The following is a 23158-nucleotide window of genomic DNA, read 5'->3' on the forward strand; positions in this document are numbered from 1 at the left end:
ACCTCTTCCTCCTGCCATCCTAACCATCTAGAGATTGCGGGGCGGGAGGAGGCGCGCTTCAATCCTACTAGCAGACTCAGGATTTTTTTTTTTGTGTATTTAGGAAGCTTAATTTGCCCTATAATGGAAGAGTCAGACGGCCGGACAACTCAGACAAGGATCGCAATGCTATGCTCAAACTGCACCCACAAACACTTCCTCCTACAAGATGGCGCCGCCTGCGCAATAGCAGCTATTGGATCACCGCTATATACACCAATAGCTGCTACTGCGTGGCCGCCATTTTCAAATTGATTTTTTTTTTAATATCAGGATAACCTTAACCATAATAATTATAAACACCTGCCTGCTGAAGGTTTTTTTTCAGTATATGCAGTACAGACCAAAAGTTTGGACACACCTTCTCATTTAAAGATTTTTCTGTATTTTCATGACTATGAAAATTGTACATTCACACTGAAGGCATCAAACTATGAATTAACACATGTGGAATTATATACTTAACAAAAGTGTGAAACAACTGAAATTATGTCTTATATTCTTGGTTCTTCAAAGGAGCCACCTTTTGCTTTGATGACTGCTTTGCACACTCTTGGCATTCTCTTGATGAGCTTCAAGAGGTGGTCACCGGGAATGGTTTTCACTTCACAGGTGTGCCCGGTCAGGTTTAATAAGTGGGATTTCTTGCCTTATAAATGGTGTTGGGACCATCAATTGTGTTGTGCAGAAGTCTGGTGGATACACAGCTGATAGTCCTACTGAATAGACTGTTAGCTGCTTTTTTCTTGCCATAATACAAATGCTAAGTAAAGAAAAACGAGTGGCCATTATTACTTAAAGAAATGAAGGTCAGTCAGTCCGAAAAATTGGGAAAACTTTGAAAGTGTCCCCAAGTGCAGTGGCAAAAACCATCAAGCGCTACAAAGAAACTGGCTCACATGAGGACCGCCCCAGGAAAGGAAGACCAAGAGTCACCTCTGCTTCTGAGGATAAGTTTATCCGAGTCACCAGCCTCAGAAATCGCAGGTTAACAGCAGCTCAGATTAGAGACCAGGTCAATGCCACACAGAGTTCTAGCAGCAGACACATCTCTACAACAACTGTTAAGAGGAGACTTTGTGCAGCAGGCCTTCATGGTAAAATAGCTGCTAGGAAACCACTGCTAAGGACAGGCAACAAGCAGAAGAGACTTTTTTTGGGCTAAAGAACACAAGGAATGGACATTAGACCAGTGGAAATCTGTGCTTTGGTCTGATGAGTCCAAATTTGAGATATTTGGTTCCGACCACCGTGTCTTTGTGCGATGCAGAAAAGGTGAACGGATGGACTCTACATGCCTGGTTCCCACCGTGAAGCATGGAGGAGAAGGTGTGATGGTGTGGGGGTGCTTTGCTGGTGACACTGTTGGGGATTTATTCAAAATTGAAGGCATACTGAACCAGCATGTCTGCCACAGCATCTTGCAGCGGCATGCTATTCAATCCGGTTTGCGTTTAGTTGGACCATCATTTATTTTTCAACAGGACAATGACCCCAAACACACCTCCAGCCTATGTAAGGGCTATTTGACCAAGAAGGAGAGTGATGGGGTGCTATGCCAGATGACCTGGCCTCCACAGTCACCAGACCTGAACCCAATCAAGATGGTTTGGGGTAAGCTGGACCGCAGAGTGAAGGCAAAAGGGCCAACAAGTGCTAAGCATCTCTGGGAACTCCTTCGAGATTGTTGGAAGACCATTGCCGGTGACTACCTCTTAAAGCTCATCAAGAGAATGCCAAGCGTGTGCAAAGCAGTCATCAAAGCAAAAGGTGGCTACTTTGAAGAACCTAGAATATAAGACATTTTCAGTTGTTTCACACTTTTTTGTTAGGTATATAATTCCAGATGTGTTAATTCATAGTTTTGATGCCTTCAGTGCGAATGTACAATTTTGATAGTCATGAAAATACAAAAAAATCTTTAAATGAGAAGGTGTGTCCAAACTTTTGGTCTGTACTGTATTTTATTCATTATGTAAACAAGGGGGCAGGTCAGTGAGGGATCAGTGACCTGTCTGCATTATGAATATCTAATCAGAGCACCACATGAAGACTCCCGCAGGCCGTCCCGGAGCACGGGTATATCATTGACTCAAAAGTGAAAATAAAGATTAAACAACCACAAGACGGATTTCATCACCAGGTATCATTGTAATCAGTTTAACTGGTCCAACCTGACACTGTCTGTAGGTTACTGTGCACAATCTTGCTGACAGGTTCCCTTTAAGTGTTCCCTTTTTATTTTTTTGAGCAGTCTATATACATATATACACACATACTGTACATACATGGATTAAACTGTAGGAGAGATCAGCGCAATAGGGTCTTATCCGATGGACACAAATTGCATTCAATTCAGATTGCACTAACCTGATAGATCTGTTGGTAAGGCATATAGATCTCAATGAGGATTCCAGCCGCAGCAGATCCACAGGTCCGCTATCAGCATTTGGTAATAATCTCTGTCAGCCTCTAGATTAGAATCATCCATCTTCTCCCACATCAGGTAGTCCCAGTTTTGATAGGTTGAACAATTTTCAGAAGTCGGGAAGAAACTTTGAGAATAGTGATAAGCGTCCGGACCTGTGGATGTTCGAATCTGTTGGGTTCGGCTGAACTTTATAAAAAAAAATTTGGTTTGAGTACTAGAAGGTACCCAAATCCCATAGGGGACCCGAACATCCAGCAGTCCCCACGCTGTCCTCAGTGTAAAAGCACGGAAACACTGTGTTTGACTGGTGGTAATCATACTGAAGTCACTGACACTCGGTATCGTGGACCGCTGCGGGTTCCCGAGCTGTCACACAGAGGACAGCGTGCTAGCCAGCAATTGTGTCCGGCAGTTAAATGGTTATTACTTTTGACTATGCGGTGGGTAATAGTGGTGCCTTACAGACGTCTCTCCATTACCAACCATTGGGCTTGATGTCAGCGGGCTTTACACAGTTGACATCAACCCCAAAATATTACCCCACTTGCCAACGCACCTGGGCAAGCGGGCAGGGTCAGGCAAAGAGCCAGAATTGAAACCAAAAGAAAACACCACTGAACATGGAAATATAGATGTACCAATAAAAGAAGGGACAAATTAAAAAGGAATAAGCGAAATAAAAATGCCTTTATTGGAGTGAATGGCAGATTAATACAATGTGCAAGTGTGTCCGCATTAACACAAGTGACAATAAAAAGCTAATCAATAAAATAAAACATCAAAACGAAAAGTAAAAGATTAAAAACTGGGACCGCCACAAAAAATAATAGTCATAGAGTAGTATGAATTGCATAAATGCTGGATTAAAGAATATTGGCTAAAAAAAATAAAATTTATATATTATATTATCATATATATATATATATATATATATATATATATATATATATATATATATACACACACACACAACACCAATTCACAGTGTAAAATTATATCCAAACATTAAATAAGGCTGTGTTATGTGTAGATCCTCAACATACACGGGAACAATATCAGAGGGATATAAACTAAAAATACTGTGAACGATATGTGGATGTTCTTATCAGTGGTCTATCACCCAGAATGGTATGGATGCTGATGGCGTATAACCAATCCGGAGGAACATGTAAGGAATATATACCATCTAAGTCACATGGAGATGACCAACAATGAATATCTGAACAGTACCTGATAATAATATGGTGGCGGTCAGATGCAGTGCGGAACACAACCCGACACGCGTTTCGGATCTGGCTGTTGTGGAGCCGGAAGTGCCCATACCGGAAAAGCTTGTTGGTTGGCTGCTCTGAAGCCTTTCACCAAGCGTTGTTCAGGCTTCCGAGCCTGAGCAGTAACATGAACTTCTGTGAGAAATCCTTGTTTGGGGTCCATGCACGGCCACTAGGTACTCGGGTTCACCCATCAGTATTTGAGAGTACAGTGTTGGAGGTTTTCTCCACAGGTTGGAATTCTCCATTTATAAGGCTACTTTCACACTAGCGTCGGGCTCGGCCCGTAGCTGTGCGTCGGGCCGACGCTAGCATTGTCTCCGCCGCACAACGGGGGCAGCGGATGCATTTTTCCAGCGCATCCGCTGCCCCATTGTGAGGTGCGGGGAGGTGGGGGCGGAGTTCCAGCTGCGCATGCGCGGTCGGAAAAGACGTTTACGACGGAGCAAAAAACGTTGCAAGCAACGTTTTTTGCTCCCGACGGTCCACCACTGCACGACGCATCCGTCGCACGACGGGTGCGACGTGTGGCAATCCGTCACAATGCGTCGCTTAATGTTAATCAATGGTGAAAAAGCGCATCCTGCAAACACTTTTGCAGGATGCGTTTTTTCGGCAAAACGACGCATTGTGACGGAATGCAGTTAACGCTAGTGTGAAAGTAGCCTAAGAGATCCACCTTTTATCTTTTGAGGACTCCTTTTCGGTTCTCAATATGAACATATCTTGGAGCTGTGCATGGTTCTGTGTTTTAGGATCCTGCATGTCCCATGTAACGTAATAAGTATAATTGAAGATCTTTCAACTTAATTCCAAGATCTTATGCTGCAGGAGTTTTTTTTTCATGTTTTCCCTCTAAGCCATATTTCTAAATCTGATACACTACATTGCCTTGGTTATTGTTTCAGTCCATGCATCACCCCCAGTGGATCAGTTTTGCTTGGGTATGTCCTCGATACACAGCGGTGCCCATTGGGCAGGGGACAATCATTCTGGCTTCATGCTGCACTCCCTTCAGTTGATTGCTGCATAGCAGATGGCTGGAAATGATGCAGTGTAGGAAGTAAAAAAAGTTTAAAGAAGTCTTCGTGCTTAAAGGGGATCTATCACATTTCAGATGTAGTCCAATCTGTCAACACTTTAGAGAAGAAGCTGAGCAGGATGATATACAGGTGCTTCTCACAAAATTAGAATATCATCAAAAAGTTAATTTATTTCAGTTCTTCAATACAAAAAGTGAGACTCATATAGAGTCATTACAAACAGAGTAATCTACTGTATTTCAAGTGTTTATTTCTGTTAATGTTGATGATTATGGCTTACAACCAATGAAAACCCAAAAGTCATTATCTCAGTAAATTAGAATAATTAACAAAGTAACACCTGCAAAGGCTTCCTAAGCATTTACAAAGGTCCCTTAGTCTGTTTCAGTAGGCTCCACAATCATGGGGAAGACTGCTGACTTGACAGATGTCCAGAAGGCAGTCATTGACAGACTCCACAAGGAGGGGAAGCCACAAAAGGTCATTGCTAAAGAAGCTGGCTTTTCACAGAGTGCTGTATCCAAACATATTAATGGAAAGTTTAGTGGAAAGAAAAAGTGTGGTAGAAAAAGGTGCACAAGCAACCAGGATAACCACAGCCTTGAAAGGATTATTAAGAAAAGACCATTCAAAAATTTGGGGGAGATTCACAAGGAGTGGACTGCTGCTGGAGTCATTGCTTCAAGAGCCACCACACACAGACGTATCCAGGACATGGGCTACAAGTGTCACATTCCTTGTCAAGCCACTAATGACCAATAGACAATGCCAGAAGCGTCTTACCTGGGCCAAGGAGACAAAGAACTGGACTGTTGCTCAGTGGTCCAAGGTGTTGTTTTCAGATGAAAGTAAATTTTGCATTTCATGTGGAAATCAAGGTCCCAGAGTCTGGAGGAAGAATGGAGAGGCCACAATCCAAGCTGCTTGAGGTCTAGTGTGAAGTTTCCACAATCAGTGATGGTTTGATGAGCCATGTCATCTGCTGGTGTAGGTCCACTGTGTTTTATCAAGACCAAAGTCAGCACAGCCATCTACCAGGAAATTTTAAAGCACTTCATGCTTCCCTTTCAAGACAACCTTTTCGGAGATGGAAATTTCATTATACGGATGTCTGAATTTGGGATTAACTAGCGCTCCAACCCCACGATTCTCCGGATTTGGGGGGGTCATTGTAGGCAGTTCCTTGCGGTACGCTATACCTTTCTTTAATGGAAAAACCCTTTAAAACAGTGACTTTGACATTGATATTTTCCCATGAAGTTCTGGCTAGGGAAGGTTTCTGGGCAACATTCATCAATCAGCCATAACACGCTGGAGACAATTATCGTTTTCGCACTTTCATCTTCTTTTCCAGTCCTCCCAAGATATATAAAACGTTTATATTTTTCAGTCGACGTAGTGATATGTGGACTTTTTTCTGTTTTTTTTTTTTCTCTTTACAGCGTTTACCATCTGGGTTAATTAAAGTTATATTTTGAACTGACTTTTATGAATGCGGCAATGACAATTTTTTTTTATTGATTTCTAATGGGAAAATGTAGAAGGATGATTTGAATTTTTATATATTTTTTATATTTTTAAAAGTTTATTTTTTTATCTTTTCAGTACTCTTAGGGGACTTTAACCTGTGATTATTTTATCACTTGTTCTATATAGTGCGATACCGTAGCATTGCAGTATATGGGGAATATGATGATGGGCTTCATAAGAGGAATAATATGACGGTGATGAGGGAGTATTCACCAGTCCCTCGGCTGCAATGATAAACCATTGTCATCAAGCAATTGCGTCATAGGATGCAGATGGGAGCCTCATGCAGGTGCGCTGGCAATCTTGTCATTTACATGCTGCAGTCAGTGACTGACACTGCCATTTTGATGGTTGAATAGCAGCGATAGAAGCAAGCTCTGATTCCTGCTATTATAAGGTCCCCAAACTATTGACAGCAGATTCTTTAAATTTTAAAAGGAGCAAGTTGGGACTTCATAGATCGGACTTGTTTTTCCAGCACATCTCCACAATGTTTGATTTGGATTTAGATCTGGGGAACTGGAAGAAGAAAAATCTTGCATCCTTTGGTCATGTTCTTCAAATTATTCCTGCCTGAACAATTTTAACAATGAGGCAGTGTGCTACAGTCATATGAAAAAGTTTGGCCACCCCTATTGATCTTAAGCTTAATGTTTTATAAAAATTGTTTTTTTTGCAACAGCTATTTCAGTTTCATATATCTAATAACTGTTGGACACAGTAATGTTTCTGCCTTGAAATGAGGTTTATTGTACTGACAGAAAATGTGCAATCTGCATTCAAACAAAAGTTGACAGGTGTATAAGTATGGGCACCCTTATAATTTTCTTGTTTTAAATACTCCTACCTACTTTTTACTGACTTACTAAAGCACTTTTTTTGGTTTTGTAACCTCATTGAGCTTTGAACTTCATAGCCAGGTGTATGCAATCATGAGAAAAGCTACTTAAAGTGGCCACTTGCAAGTTGTTCTCCTGTTTGAATCTCCTCTGAAGAGTGGCATCATGGGCTCCTCAAAACAACTGGCTAATGATCTGAAAACAAAGATTATTCAACATAGTTGTTCAGGGGAAGGATACAAAAAGCTGTCTCAGAGGTTTAACCTGTCAATTTCCACTGTGAGGAACATAGTAAGGAAATGGAAGAACACAGGTACAGTTCTTGTTAAGGCCAGAAGTGGCAGGCTAAGAAAAATATCAGAAAGGCAGAGAAGAAGAATGGTGAGACCAGTCAAGGACAATCCTCAGACCACCTCCAGAGAGCTGCAGCATCAACTTGCTGCAGATGGTGTCACTGTGCATCGGTCAACTATACAACGTACTTTGCACAAGGAGAAGCTGTATGGGAGAGTGATGCGAAAGAAAGTTTCTGCAAGCACACCACAGAGTCGGCTGAGGTATGCAAAAGCACATTTGGAGAAGCCAATTTCTTTTTGGAAGAAGGTCCTGTGGACTCATGAAACCAAGATTGAGTTGTTTGGTCATACAAAAAGGCGTTATGCATGGCAGCAAAAAAACACAGTGCGTTGTATAGTTGACCGATGCACAGTGACACCATCTGCAGCAAGTTGATGCTGCAGCTCTCTGGAGATGGCCTGAGGATTGTCCTTGACTAATCTCACCATTCTTCTTCTCTGCCTTTCTGATGTTTTTCTTGGCCTGCCACTTCTGGCCGTAACAAGAACTGTACCTGTGTTCTTCCATTTCCTTACTATGTTCCTCACAGTGGAAATTGACAGGTTAAATCTCTGAGACAGCTTTTTGTATCCTTCCCCTGAACAGCTATGTTGAATAATCTTTGTTTTCAGATCATTTGACAGTTGTTTTGAGGAGCCCATGATGTCACTCTTCAGAGGAGATTCAAACAGGAGAACAACTTGCAAGTGGCCACTTTAAGTAGCTTTTCTCATGATTGCATACACCTGGCTATGAAGTTCAAAGCTCAATGAGGTTACAAAACCAAAAAAAGTGCTTTAGTAAGTCAGTAAAAAGTAGGTAGGAGTATTTAAAACAAGAAAATGATAAGGGTGCCCATACTTATGCACCTGTCAACTTTTGTTTGAATGCAGATCGCACATTTTCTGTTAGAACAATAAACCTCATTTCAAGGCAGAAACATTACTGTGTCCAACAGTTATTAGATATATGAAACTGAAATAGCTGTTGCAAAAAAAAAAATTTTTATAAAACATTAAGCTTAAGATTAATAGGGGTGCCCAAACTTTTTCATATGACTGTATATCCTGATGAAAGATGTCACTGCCATGAAGAGGTCTACTTGGTCAACAACCATGTTTAGGTAGGTGGTACATGTCAAAATAACATCCACATGAAAGCCAGGATCCAGGTTTCCCTGCAGAACATTGTGAAGACCATCACAGTATCTCTACTGGCTTAGAGAGGTTAGCCGTATTCAAATTCTCCACGGTCCTGTTGATGCTTAACAATATTCAGCGCTTTTGATGGTAGATAAGGGTTAGCATGGCCGTAACAATCTGTGTCGTGCTGTGTTCTGACACCTTTTTATCATCGGCACTATCAACTTTCGTAGCAATTTCTACTACAGCAGCTCTTGTGTGGGATCAGACTAATGGGAAACCCATGCAAACACGGGGAGAGCGTACAAACACCTTTGAGATGTCTTTGGTGGGATTTGAATCCTGCAGAGCTATAATGTTAAGCCCACGAAAAATTAAAGTAAACTTTAATGATATTCAAAATAAGACATAAATATTAAAATCAGAAAGAAGAAGCGGGAAGACACAACTCCAGGACAGTCTAAGGTACCATACAATGAAATAGTTACCAGCAGACAGTCATAAATCTAATATAAATGGACAGTGCTGTAGAGAGCTTAATGGCATGAAAATATGGTATAAATGCAGACAGAAGTCATTATTAAATAATACCATAGTGAAGCCATATTAATATGCAGGTTAAGTGCGAAAAAGTGCAATAAAATGTATTATATCACGCAGATGAAAAATGAGAACCTGGAGCTGCCTGAAACAGAACCCTGGCATGTGTTTCAGGTTACATTCTTCCTGAGGGTGTAGTTTTTGCACTTGCATTTATGACTTAACCTGCATATGAACCCTTAAACAGTTCTGGAAATCCACCTGAGAATATCAATAGAATATAGGGAAATACATGGTGACAGCCCATGTCGAGATGCTTTATAGCTCTAATCGATACAGCTATGAGCTTAAAGCAGTATCATGGTACATGAACTCCAGTAATATGGATTAAAAAAATATTGCACTACTATTACAACTCTTGGAATATGGTGTTACCCACAATTTGTTTATATTTAACAACAGCACCTATTTACAATGCCAAGGCACAGCGATGGGGGCCTGATACACCCCCTTTTACGCTAACCTCTTTTTAGATGCGTGGAAATGAGATATCTTTGTCTATGAACCTATACCTAATTCCAGCCAAATCTTTGGCTGAATGAGTTACATTGATGATATTTGGTTCATCTCGGAGGGGTCAATTGAAGATTTACAACAATACATGGAGGAATTGAATAATAATTATTTGAATATAAATCTTATTTACAAATGTGGCAGAACTGTAGATTTCCTTGGCCTACAAATTCCTGCCGATAATAATGGACTTTTATCTAGCAACATTTTCAGGAATCCAACAGCCACAAATTCTTTCCTCCATGCCAAATTCATCACACCCACCAGCAACCATATGTGGAATCCCCATAGAACAGTTTCTTAGGGCAAAAAAGATTTGCACTGACCCTAAAGATTTTGAGCTACAATCTATTGACCTAGCCCTGAGATTTCAAGAAAGAGGTTATATCAAAAAGAGTATTAGACGAGGATGTCAACGTGCATTCGGTACACCAAGTAATAAATTGCTATGTGACAATGATACAAGACAGGAAGTAAAAACGAATCAGCAGGCACGAATGATCACCACATATCATAATAAATGGCATCACGCCAGAGAAATCATAAATAGGCACTGGAATGTACTCAATACCGATCTAGTACTAAGGAGAATTTTACCGGTAAAACCATCTATAGTAGCTAGGAGATCCAAGAACTACGAGATCTATTAGTACACAGTCTGTACAGCCCAGTGACACATGGCCTGGACTCCAGTAGATTCACCAAACTTGGCTTTTATCCATGCAGAAAATTCTGAGCATGTTCATACTTAATTAAAACAAAGACCTTTTGCAACTTTAACAATTTAAAAATGTATGATATTAAAAATACATTACCTGTGTACTTGTGGGTGATCTACCATGCACCTGTCCCTATCAAAAGGTCTAAGTTGGATTGACCACACTAGAATTGAAAGTCAGGACACGGGAACACTGTAGGGATATTGAAAAAGTTAAATTTTACCCTCAGAACCTGCCTAAACACTTTAAGCGATACCATCAGTGCTATCCTAAAGGCTTCAAGATAAAAGGTATCAACTCTATTTCATTGGGATGTATAGGTGGTCTGGAGAAACGGGGTCAGTGGGTGGGTGCTCTCGTCCGCTGGCCCGGCTGTCATTAGCAAGACTGCATGGACCACGGCTCATACCACTGAACGCCCGCTCTATCTCCCCGTGGGCATTACACTACACAGACAACACAGGGTTAAGGTAAAACAGTGTGGCAATACTTTATTGAACCACAACTCACAATAGCAAACAGAACAATCCCACCATGACTGGAATTGTTTGGTTACATGGGCGCATATAAAATATCACTGCGTCTCCATGTATTTCCAGTATGACACGATGTCAGAGCTCCCAGGGTCACTACTCCATCTGTGGATGAACGCACAGAGAAGGGGTAACAACAAGCATAGGGAGATGACCAAGAACTGTCCATAGAGTCCATACAAGGTCCAAAACCAGTTGAACCGAGAGTCACCACCTGGCTTATCTGGCCATCTCCATGGAACCAGTCGACCAGCGGGTCCCAACCCTGGCTTTCTTCAAACATATCCATGGTTCAGAGATGGTCACTGGATCAGATCTGTGTCCTTCCAACCAGAGCCGAAAACCCCTAGGTTGTATCCTATAGAATCCTAGATCAGTGTCCCTCGTGATGGTGCCATGATGAATTGGCTGCAGTCCTTTCTCTTGTCTGTTGGGTGGTTTGTAGAATGTCTGGCTGGTAGCTCTGTATTACTTCAGTCTCTCAGGATGTGATCTCTGAGTGATTTTATACCCAAGGCATGTAAGCTATTTTTAGAATTACCCAGGGTCTTTCAGTCCAACATCAAGATAAGGTAAACAATGGTGATGGGATTAAGTAGCACTATTAGCATATAAGCACACATCAATAAACAAAGCTTAAAGGTACCTTCACACGAAACGACTTTGTAACGATATCGCTAGCGATCCGTGACGTTGCAGCGTCCTGGCTAGCGATATCGTTTAGTTTGACACGCAGGATCAGGATCCTGCTGTGATGTCGCTGGTCGCTGAATAAAGTTCAGAACTTTATTTGGTCGTCCGATCGCCGTGTATCGTTGTGTTTGACAGCAAAAGCAACGATACCAGCGATATTTTACACTGGTAACCAGGGTAAACATCGGGTTGCTAAGCGCAGGGCCAGCGTAAAATGTAAAAAAAACAAACAGTACATACTTACATGCGTCCCCCAGCGTCTGCTTCCCACACTGACTGAGCGCCGCAAAGTGAAAGTGAAAGCACAGCACAGCGGTGACGTCACCGCTGTGCCCTGCTACTGCCGGCGCTCACACAGTGCAGGAAGCGGACGCCGGGGGACGCGAATGTAAGTATGTACTGTTTGTTTTTTTTACATTTTACGCTGGCAACCAGGGTATTTACCCTGGTTACCATTGTAAAAGTTTTTTAAAAAAACAGTACATACTCACATTCTGATGTCTGTCACGTCCCCCGGCGTCCACAGGGTTGACTGTGTCAGCGCCGGCCGTAAAGCAGAGCACAACGGTGACGTCACCGCTGTGCTCTGATTTACTGCTGGCGCTGACACATTCAGTGCAGGGAAGCTCTCGGCAGCAGCGCGTGCATTAGCAGCGCTCCTGCCGAAAGCAGTTTTAACCCTGTGGACGCCGGGGGACGTGACAGACATCAGAATGTGAGTATGTACTGTTTTTTTTAACTTTTACAATGGTAACCAGGGTAAATATCGGGTTTCTAAGCGCGGCCCTGCACTTAGTAACCCGATGTTTACCCTGGTTACCCGGGTGCTGCAGGGGGACTTCGGCATCGTTGAAGACAGTTTCAACGATGCCGAAGTCGTTCCCCTGATCGTTGGTCGCTGGAGAGAGCTGTCTGTGTGACAGCTCCACAGCGACCACACAACGACTTATGTTGTGAATTCTGTTTGTGGGCTCCCCCGGTGGTGTTTTATGGTAGTGCCACTTATTTTCCTTCTTCTATCCTTGATCACCTGTTGACACCCATTAGGGGAGTTTCCTATTTAAGGCTGCTTGGCTGCTGGTCCGATGCCGGCCAACAATGTATCAGTAGCATTCTGTTGCATTCTCCTGCCTCAAGATCCTGTTCAGCTAAGTTGAATTTTGTTTCTAGTTTATGCTATTTTTGTCCAGCTATTTGCAATGTGACTCTCTGTAGCTGGAAGCTCTCGTGGACTGAAATTGCCACTCCAGTGGCATGAGTTGTCACTGGAGTTTTAAAGTAATTTCAGGATGGTGTTTTTGAGTAGTGTTTTGAAGTTGACCGTGAAGTGACTCTTTCCTGTACTTCTGCTATCTAGAAAGCGGACCTCACTGTGCTAAATCTGCTGTTCATCCTACGTATGTCTTTTCCTCTTGACTTACCGTCAATATCTGTGGGGGGCTGCTATCTCCTTTTGGGGTTCATCTCTGGAGGTAAGGCAGGCCTGTATATTCCTCTGATAGGGGTAGTTAGATCTCCGGCTGGCGCGTGGTGTCTAGGGCATCGTAGGAAACACTCCCCGGCTATTTCCAGTGTCGTGTCAGGTTCAGGTCACGGTCACTTTAGTTCCCATCACCCGAGAGCTAGTCCGTTGTTATTTTGATTTCCCTGCCATTGGGAAAATCATAACAGTTTGGCCGGCCCACATGTGTTAAAACTATGCACTAAAGCAGGAAAGGATATGAAAAGGTTTTTTTTTTTCCTTCTGTGTTTGGAAAGTGCACCTTAGTGCTTATTTGTACTCCTTGCTTAAACTGCAGTCTTCAGCCTTTTTTTTTTTTTCCTCTCCTCTTAATCTCTGAATGGCTTTGGTTACACCTGTTTGAATCATGGATCCACAGAGTTTGGTTGCAGGTCTGAATAACCTGGCTACAAAGGTCCAGAACTTACAAGATTTTGTTATACGTGCTCCTATGTCTGAACCTAAGATCCCTATGCCTGAATTTTTTACCGGAGACAGATCCCGTTTTTTGAATTTCAGAGAGAATTGTAAATTGTTTTTGTCTCTGAAATCTCACTCTGCTGGTGATCCTGCGCAACAGGTTAAAATTGTTATTTCTCTATTGCGGGGTGACCCACAAAGTTGGGCATTTGCATTGTCGCCAGGGGATCCTGCGTTATTAAATGTAGATGCGTTTTTTCTGGCTTTGGGGTTGCTTTATGAAGAACCTAATTTAGAGATTTTGGCTGAGAAAGCCTTGATAGCTCTTTCCCAAGGGCAAGATGAAGCTGAGATATACTGCCAAAAATTTCATAAATGGTCGGTGCTTACTAAATGGAATGAGTGCGCTCTAGCAGCTAATTTCAGAGAAGGTCTCTCTGATGCCGTGAAGGATGTCATGGTGGGGTTCCCTGTGCCTACAGGTCTGAATGATGCCATGAAATTGGCTATCCAGATTGATCGGCGTTTACGGGAGCGCAAATCTGTGCACCATATGGCGGTATCTTCTGAGCAAAAACCTGTGCACCATATGGCGATATCTTCTGAGCAAAAACCTGTGCATCATTTGGCGGTGACCTCTGAAAAGGCACCAGAGCATATGCAATGCGATAGTGTATTGTCTAGAGGCGAACGACAGAATTACAGGCGCAAAAATGGGTTGTGCTTCTATTGTGGAGATCCAGCTCATGTTATATCAGCATGCTCTAAACGCATAAAGAAGGTTGATAAAAAGGTTGATAAATCTTTTTCTATGGGTACCTTGCAGTCTAAATTTCTTTTGTCCGTGACATTGATTTGTACTTTATCATCTGTTACTGTGGATGCTTATGTGGATTCTGGCGCCGCTCTGAGTCTCATGGATTGGTCCTTTGCCAAGCGTTGTGGGTTTGATTTAGAGCCTCTGGAGGTTTCTATTCCCTTAAAGGGTATTGATTCTACACCTTTGGCTAGCAATAAACCACAATATTGGACACAAGTGACTATGCATCTTTCCCCAGACCATCAGGAGATTATTCGTTTCCTTGTGTTATATAATCTACATGACGTATTAGTACTTGGATTACCATGGTTACAAATTCATAATCCAGTCTTGGACTGGAGATCAATGTCTGTGCTGAGCTGGGGATGTCAGGGGATTCATGGGGATGCACCTTTGGTTCCCATTTCTTCATCTACTCCCTCTGAGATCCCAGCATTTCTGTCAGATTTTTATGATGTCTTTCAGGAGCCTAAAACTGATTCTCTCCCCCCTCACAGAGAGTGTGACTGCGCTATTGAGTTGATTCCCGGTAGTAAATTTCCTAAGGGTCGCTTGTTTAATTTGTCTGTACCTGAACATACTGCTATGCGGGAGTATATCAGAGAATCTTTGGAAAAGGGTCATATTCGCCCCTCTTTGTCTCCACTGGGGGCAGGGTTTTTCTTTGTGGGTAAAAAGGATGGTTCATTGAGACCTTGTATCGACTATCGACTTCTGAATAAGATTACAGTTAAATACCAGTACCCGTTACCTTTACTGACTGATCTTTTTGCTCGCATAAAGGGGGCGAAGTGGTTCACTAAGATCGATCTACGTGGTGCGTATAATTTGGTGCGGATTAAGCAGGGGGATGAGTGGAAGACCGCATTTAATACGCCTGAAGGCCATTTTGAGTATTTGGTAATGCCTTTCGGTCTCGCGAATGCCCCTTCCGTTTTTCAGTCCTTTATGCACGATATTTTCCGTGAATATCTGGATAAATTTATGATTGTGTATTTGGATGATATTTTGATTTTTTTGGAGGACTGGGAATCTCATGTTCAACAGGTCAGGAGAGTTTTTCAGGTTTTACGAGCTAATTCTCTATTTGTGAAGGGCTCAAAGTGTATTTTTGGGGTTCAGAGAATTTCCTTTTTGGGATATATTTTTTCCCCTTCATCTATGGAGATGGACCCTGTTAAGGTTCAGGCTATTTGTGATTGGATACAACCTACTTCTCTAAAGAGTCTTCAGAAATTCTTGGGATTTGCTAATTTCTATCGCCGATTCATAGCGGGTTTTTCTGCCATTGCTAAACCTTTGACTGATTTGACCAAGAAGGGTGCTGATGTTGCTAATTGGTCCTCTGCGGCTGTGGAGGCCTTTCGGGAGCTTAAGCGCCGCTTTTCTTCTGCTCCTGTGTTGCGCCAGCCTGATGTTTCGCTCCCGTTCCAGGTTGAAGTAGATGCTTCCGAGATCGGAGCAGGTGCAGTTTTGTCGCAGAAAGGTCCTGACTGCTCAGTGATGAGACCATGTGCGTTTTTCTCTCGAAAGTTTTCGCCCGCTGAGCGAAATTATGATGTTGGAAATCGGGAGCTCTTGGCCATGAAGTGGGCATTTGAGGAGTGGCGTCATTGGCTTGAGGGTGCTAGACACCAGGTGGTGGTCTTGACTGACCACAAAAATCTAATTTATCTTGAGTCAGCCAGGCGTCTGAATCCTAGACAGGCGCGCTGGTCGTTGTTTTTCTCTCGATTTAACTTTGTGGTTTCATATCTGCCTGGGTCTAAGAATGTGAGGGCGGATGCCCTCTCTAGGAGTTTTGAGCCTGACTCGCCTGGTGATTCCGAACCTACTGGCATCCTGAAGGATGGGGTGATATTGTCAGCTGTCTCCCCAGACCTGCGGCGCTCTTTGCAGGAGTTTCAGGTGGATAGGCCTGATCGCTGTCCGCCTGGTAGACTGTTTGTCCCTGATGACTGGACCAGTAGAGTTATTTCGGAGGTTCACTCTTCCGCGTTGGCAGGTCATCCTGGAATTTTTGGCACCAGGGATCTGGTGTCTAGGTCCTTCTGGTGGCCTTCCTTGTCTCGAGATGTACGTATTTTTGTGCAGTCTTGTGATGTTTGTGCTCGGGCTAAGCCCTGCTGTTCACGGGCCAGCGGGTTGTTGTTGCCCTTGCCTATTCCTAAGAGGCCTTGGACGCACATCTCTATGGACTTTATTTCTGACCTTCCTGTTTCTCGTAGGATGTCCGTCATCTGGGTGGTGTGTGACCGTTTTTCCAAGATGGTTCACTTGGTACCTTTGCCCAAATTGCCCTCCTCCTCTGAGCTGGTCCCTCTATTTTTTCAGAATGTTGTGCGTTTGCATGGTATTCCTGAGAATATAGTGTCTGACAGGGGTACTCAGTTTGTGTCTAGATTTTGGCGGGCGTTCTGTGCCAGGATGGGCATCGACTTGTCTTTTTCGTCTGCATTCCATCCTCAGACTAATGGCCAGACTGAGCGTACTAATCAGACCTTGGAGACTTACTTGAGGTGTTTTGTGTCCGCTGATCAGGACGATTGGCTTGATTTTTTGCCATTGGCAGAGTTTGCCCTTAACAATCGGGCCAGTTCTGCCACTTTGGTTTCTCCATTTTTTTGTAATTCAGGGTTTCACCCTCGCTTTTCGTCCGGTCAATTGGAGTCTTCGGATTGTCCTGGAGTAGATGCTGTGGTTGATAGAATGCATCAGATTTGGGGACAGGTTGTGGACAATCTGAAGTTGTCCCAGGAGAAGACTCAACAGTTCACTAATCGTCATCGGCGTGTCGGTCCTCGTCTTTGTGTTGGGGACCTGGTTTGGTTGTCTTCTCGATTTGTTCCTATGAAGGTCTCGTCTCCTAAGTTTAAGCCTCGGTTTATCGGCCCTTATAGGATTCTGGAGGTTCTCAATCCTGTGTCCTTTCGTTTGGACCTCCCAGCATCTTTTACTATTCATAATGTTTTTCATCGGTCATTGTTGCGGAGGTATGAGGTGCCGGTTGTTCCGTCTGCTGATCCTCCTGCTCCTGTGCTGGTTGAGGGTGAGTTGGAGTATGTGGTGGAAAAGATCTTGGACTCCCGTGTTTCCAGACGGAAACTTCAGTATCTGGTTAAGTGGAAAGGCTATGGTCAGGAGGATAATTCTTGGGTGACAGCATCTGATGTTCATGCTCCTGATTTGGTTCGTGCATTTCATAGTGCTCATCCAGATCGCCCTGGTGGTTCTGGTGAGGGTTCGGTGCCCCCTCCTTAAGGGGGGGGTACTGTTGTGAATTCTGTTTGTGGGCTCCCCCGGTGGTGTTTTATGGTAGTGCCACTTATTTTCCTTCTTCTATCCTTGATCACCTGTTGACACCCATTAGGGGAGTTTCCTATTTAAGGCTGCTTGGCTGCTGGTCCGATGCCGGCCAACAATGTATCAGTAGCATTCTGTTGCATTCTCCTGCCTCAAGATCCTGTTCAGCTAAGTTGAATTTTGTTTCTAGTTTATGCTATTTTTGTCCAGCTATTTGCAATGTGACTCTCTGTAGCTGGAAGCTCTCGTGGACTGAAATTGCCACTCCAGTGGCATGAGTTGTCACTGGAGTTTTAAAGTAATTTCAGGATGGTGTTTTTGAGTAGTGTTTTGAAGTTGACCGTGAAGTGACTCTTTCCTGTACTTCTGCTATCTAGAAAGCGGACCTCACTGTGCTAAATCTGCTGTTCATCCTACGTATGTCTTTTCCTCTTGACTCACCGTCAATATCTGTGGGGGGCTGCTATCTCCTTTTGGGGTTCATCTCTGGAGGTAAGGCAGGCCTGTATATTCCTCTGATAGGGGTAGTTAGATCTCCGGCTGGCGCGTGGTGTCTAGGGCATCGTAGGAAACACTCCCCGGCTATTTCCAGTGTCGTGTCAGGTTCAGGTCACGGTCACTTTAGTTCCCATCACCCGAGAGCTAGTCCGTTGTTATTTTGATTTCCCTGCCATTGGGAAAATCATAACAGACTTACCAACGATCACGGCCAGGTCGTATCGCTGGTCGTGATCGTTGGTAAGTCGTTTAGTGTAACGGTACCTTTACACAGTATGTTAGATAGTACTGTATATCAGTGGGCAAGTCTGTCTTCTTGACCCACCAGACATAAACACTTAAATTCACAAGCCAATAAACAGATAAAAAGCCAGTTTTTTTGTTTTTTGCAAAACATGGTTGTCTGGGAAATTAAGATACAATCTGGTTTCTTCACAGGTGGTACTCTGGGGAAGGTTTTGGCCGAATTGGAAAGTCGTTAGATATATCTACTAGGCATTGTTGCACCACATGGATTAAATGAAAGCTTTGGTTTTGGGTTTTTTTTGTAATAAGCATTAGCCTTCCTTTTCCATTTTCAAGTTATTTTATGGGTGGGGAAGTTTGTTATTATTTTATTAAGTTTAAATTATTTAATTTATTTCTATATCTTCATTTAGATTCTTGTCATGAATCGCCAATCGGATGTCACCTTTTGTGTTTTCTTCCCAGTCACCTGCATGAACTAATGGGCTTGTGACTTGCAAGATCTCTGTCCCTCTGGGTGTCACATTATAAGGACCTATACCGGATATCTAATTTTCAATAAGAAAATATATAATCACTGCACTCGTACAGGATAAGGTTTGCTTCAAGTGAATAATTTATTGGTGAAAAGTGAGGCGACAGAAAAAATTAACATTTCGGCCAATCAGTGGCCTTGATCACAATGTCGCCCTTCGTAGGTTGTTTTCTAGAATTTGAACATGTAGTATCGTTGAGGTAGATAAATATGAGGGTGTATACATACAATCATTGGTATTTGGTTTTGAACAAAGAACATGTCCGACCGTGTTTGAATGGAGTTACTGTGCTGCTTCTTCTGCTCAGACACTTCTGCTCAGACACATCTGTGTCAGCATCTCCCATTTAGCCACTAACGCTGGCTCCTGCAGCAACTCTATGGAAACTGCCTGATCTGCAGGCACAGCTGTGCCACCAACGGACTTGTCTCCAAACCCTCTTTTGGCCATAATATCCTCCTTGCCTGGATATATATCTCAGCATTTCCACTGTATCACTAACACCGACCAGCACAGTAACTCCATTCAAACACGGTCGGACGTGTTCTTTTTCAAAACCAATTACCAATGATTGTATGTATACACCCTCATATTTATCTACCTGAATGATACTACATGTTCAAATTCTAGAAAACAACCTACGAAGGGCGACATTGTGATCAAGGCCACTGATTGGCCGAAACGTTAATTTTTTCTGTCGCCTCACTTTTCACCAATAAATTATTCACTTGAAGCAAACTTTATCCTGTACGAGTGCAGTGATTATATATTTTATTATCGATGGGACTACTGGCTCCGTTCACTAGCACCGTCACCTCCACAGAAGTCGAGTGCTAGCCTTCTTCTTCTTCTATAATTTTCAATAAGGTCTTTGCACTCTTATATATGGATATTTATCCATTTTCATTATTAGATCCCAGAACTTATATCCAATGTGTGGATGGACACGTGTTATTAAATTTATTCTACTAGGTGTGAATCAGGTGGCCCTTATTTAACCCCTTAACCCCCAAGGGTGGTTTGCACGTTAATGACCGTGACAATTTTTACAATTCTGACCACTGTCCCTTTATGAGGTTATAACTCTGGAACACTTGCATGGATCCCAGTGATTCTGACATTGTTTTCTCATGACATATTGTACTTCATGTTTAGTGGTTAAATTTCCTCGACATTATTTGCATTTATTTGTGAAAAAAACACGGAAATTTGGGGAAATTTTTGAAAATTTCGCAATTTTCCAAATTTGAATTTTCATGCCCTTAAATCACAGAGATATGTCACACAAAATACTTAATAAGTAACATTTCTCACATCTCTACTAGGGTGCCCAGGAAATGCATGGTATAAATTAAGTAGCAAGTTTTTGAAGGTCTTACCTCCTAATTTTGTTCCTGTTTGGTCATAGATATTTTATAATTTTCTTTTTTAAAGATTAGATAACATTTACTGGTTGCTCAATGGCACATCATATTGCAGTTTAAAATGTTTCTTTAGTATTTATCGTCATGCATATCCCGCGTTATGTATGGTATGTTATGCCGTTTACCAATCAGATTAATTGATTTTATATTTTGATAGAGAAGGGCATTTCTGAACGCGGCGATACCAAATGTGTGTGTGTGTGTGTGTGTATATATCTACTATATAATTGTCTAAGGGTCACTTCCGTCTGTCCTTCTGTCTTTCTTTCTGTCTGTCACGGATATTCATTGGTCGCAGCCTCTGTCTGTCATGGAATCCAAGTCGCTGATTGGTCGCGGCAAAACGGCCACGACCAATCAGCGACGGGCACAGTCCGGCGGCAAATGGACGCTCCTTCCTCCCCGCAGTCAGTGCCCGCTCCATAATCCCCTCCAGTCAGCGCTCACACAGGGTTAATGGCAGCGGTAACAGCCCACGTTATGCCACAGGTAACACACTCTGTTGCCGCTGCTATTAACCCTGTGTGACCAACTTTTTACTATTGATGCTGTCTATGCGGCATCAATAGTTAAAACATCTAATGTTAAAAATAATTTAAAAAAATAAAAAATTGTTATATACTCACCGTCCGTCGGCCCCTCGGATCCAGAAGCGGCCTTTCCCGCTCCTCGCGACGCTCCGGTGACCGCTCCATGCATTGCGGTCTCGCGAGATGATGACGTAGCGGTCTCGCGAGACCGCTACGTCATCATCTCGCGAGACCGCAATGCACTCTTGGGCCCGGAGCGCGCGAGGAGCGTCGGTAACCGCTTCGCCTGCATCCGGGGCCAACGGAAGGTGAGTATATCACTATTTTTAATTTTAATTATTTTTTTTAACAGGGATATGATGCCCACATTGCTATATACTACGTGAGCTGTGCAATATACTACGTGGGCTGTGCAATATACTACGTGGGCTGCGCAATATAATACGTGGGCTGTGCTATATAATACGTGGGCTGTGCAATATAATACGTGGGCTGTGCAATATAATATGTGGGCTGTGCAATGTACTGCATGGGCTGTGCAATAAGACATACAAGACCACTGATAATCTCCCTCGATCTGGGGCTCCAAAATCCCACCCCGTGGGGTCAGAATGATCACAAGAGCAGTGAGCAAAAATCCCAGAACCACGCGGGGGGACCTAGTGAATGAACTGCAGAGAGCTGGGACCAATGTAACAAGGCCTACCATAAGTAACACACTACGCCACCATGGACTCAGATCCTGCAGTGCCAGACGTGTCCCACTGCTTGAGCCAGTACATGTTCGGGCCCATCTGAAGTTTGCTAGAGAGCATTTGGATGATCCAGAGGAGTTTTGGGAGAATGTCCTATGGTCTGATGAAACCAAACTGGAACTGTTTGGTAGAAACACAACTTGTCGTGTTTGGAGGAAAAAGAATACTGAGTTGCATCCATCAAACACCATACCTACTGTAAAGCATGGTGGTGGAAACATCATGCTTTGGGGCTGTTTCTCTGCAAAGGGGCCAGGACGACTGATCCGGGTACATGAAAGAATGAATGGGGCCATGTTTCGTGAGATTTTGAGTGCAAACCTCTTTCCATCAGCAAGGGCATTGAAGATGAAACGTGGCAGGGTCTTTCAACATGACAATGATCCAAAGCACACCGCCAGGGCAATGAAGGAGTGGCTTCGTAAGAAGCATTTCAAGGTCCTGGAGTGGCCTAGCCAGTCTCCACATCTCAACCCTATAGAAAACCTTTGGAGGGAGTTGAAAGTCCGTGTTGCCAAGCGAAAAGCCAAAAACATCACTGCTCTAGAGGAGATCTGCATGGAGGAATGGGCCAACATACCAACAACAGTGCGTGGCAACCTTGTGAAGACTTACAGAAAACGTTTGACCTCTGTCATTGCCAACAAAGGATAGATTACAAAGTATTGAGATGAAATTTTGTTTCTGACCAAATACTTATTTTCCACCATAAAATGCAAATAAAATGATAAAAAAAACAGACAATGTGATTTTCTGGATTTTTTTTTCTCAGTTTGTCTCCCATAGTTGAGGACTACCTATGATGTAAAATACAGACGCCTCTCATCTTTTTAAGTGGTGGAACTTGCACTATTGCTGACTGACTAAATACTTTTTTGCCCCACTGTACTACGTGGGCTGTGCAATATACTACATGGGCTGTGCAATATACTACGTGGGCTGTGCAATGTACTACGTGGGCTGTGCAATGTACTACGTGGGCTGTGCAATATACTGCGTGGGCTCTGCTATATACTACGTGGACTCTGCTATATACTATGTGGGCTGTGCAATATACTACATGGGCTGTGTAATATACTGCGTGGGCTGTGCAATATACTAAGTGGGCTGTGCTATATACTACGTGGGCTGTGCAATATACTACGCGGGCTGTGCAATGTACTACGTGGGCTGTGCAATATACTACGTGGGCTGTGCAATATACTACCTGGGCTGTGCAATATACTACGTGGGCTGTGCAATGTACTACGTGGGCTGTGCAATGTACTACGTGGGCTGTGCAATATACTACGTGGGCTGTGCAATATACTACATGGGCTGTGTTATACACTATGTGGCCTGTTATACACTACGTGGGCTGTGTTATATACTGCGTGCGTGGGCTGTTATATACTACGTGAGCTGTGTTATATGCTATGTGGGCTGTTATACACTCC

This window comes from Ranitomeya variabilis, chromosome 8 (genome assembly GCF_051348905.1).
Source record: "Ranitomeya variabilis isolate aRanVar5 chromosome 8, aRanVar5.hap1, whole genome shotgun sequence".
Lineage (NCBI taxonomy): Eukaryota > Metazoa > Chordata > Amphibia > Anura > Dendrobatidae > Ranitomeya > Ranitomeya variabilis.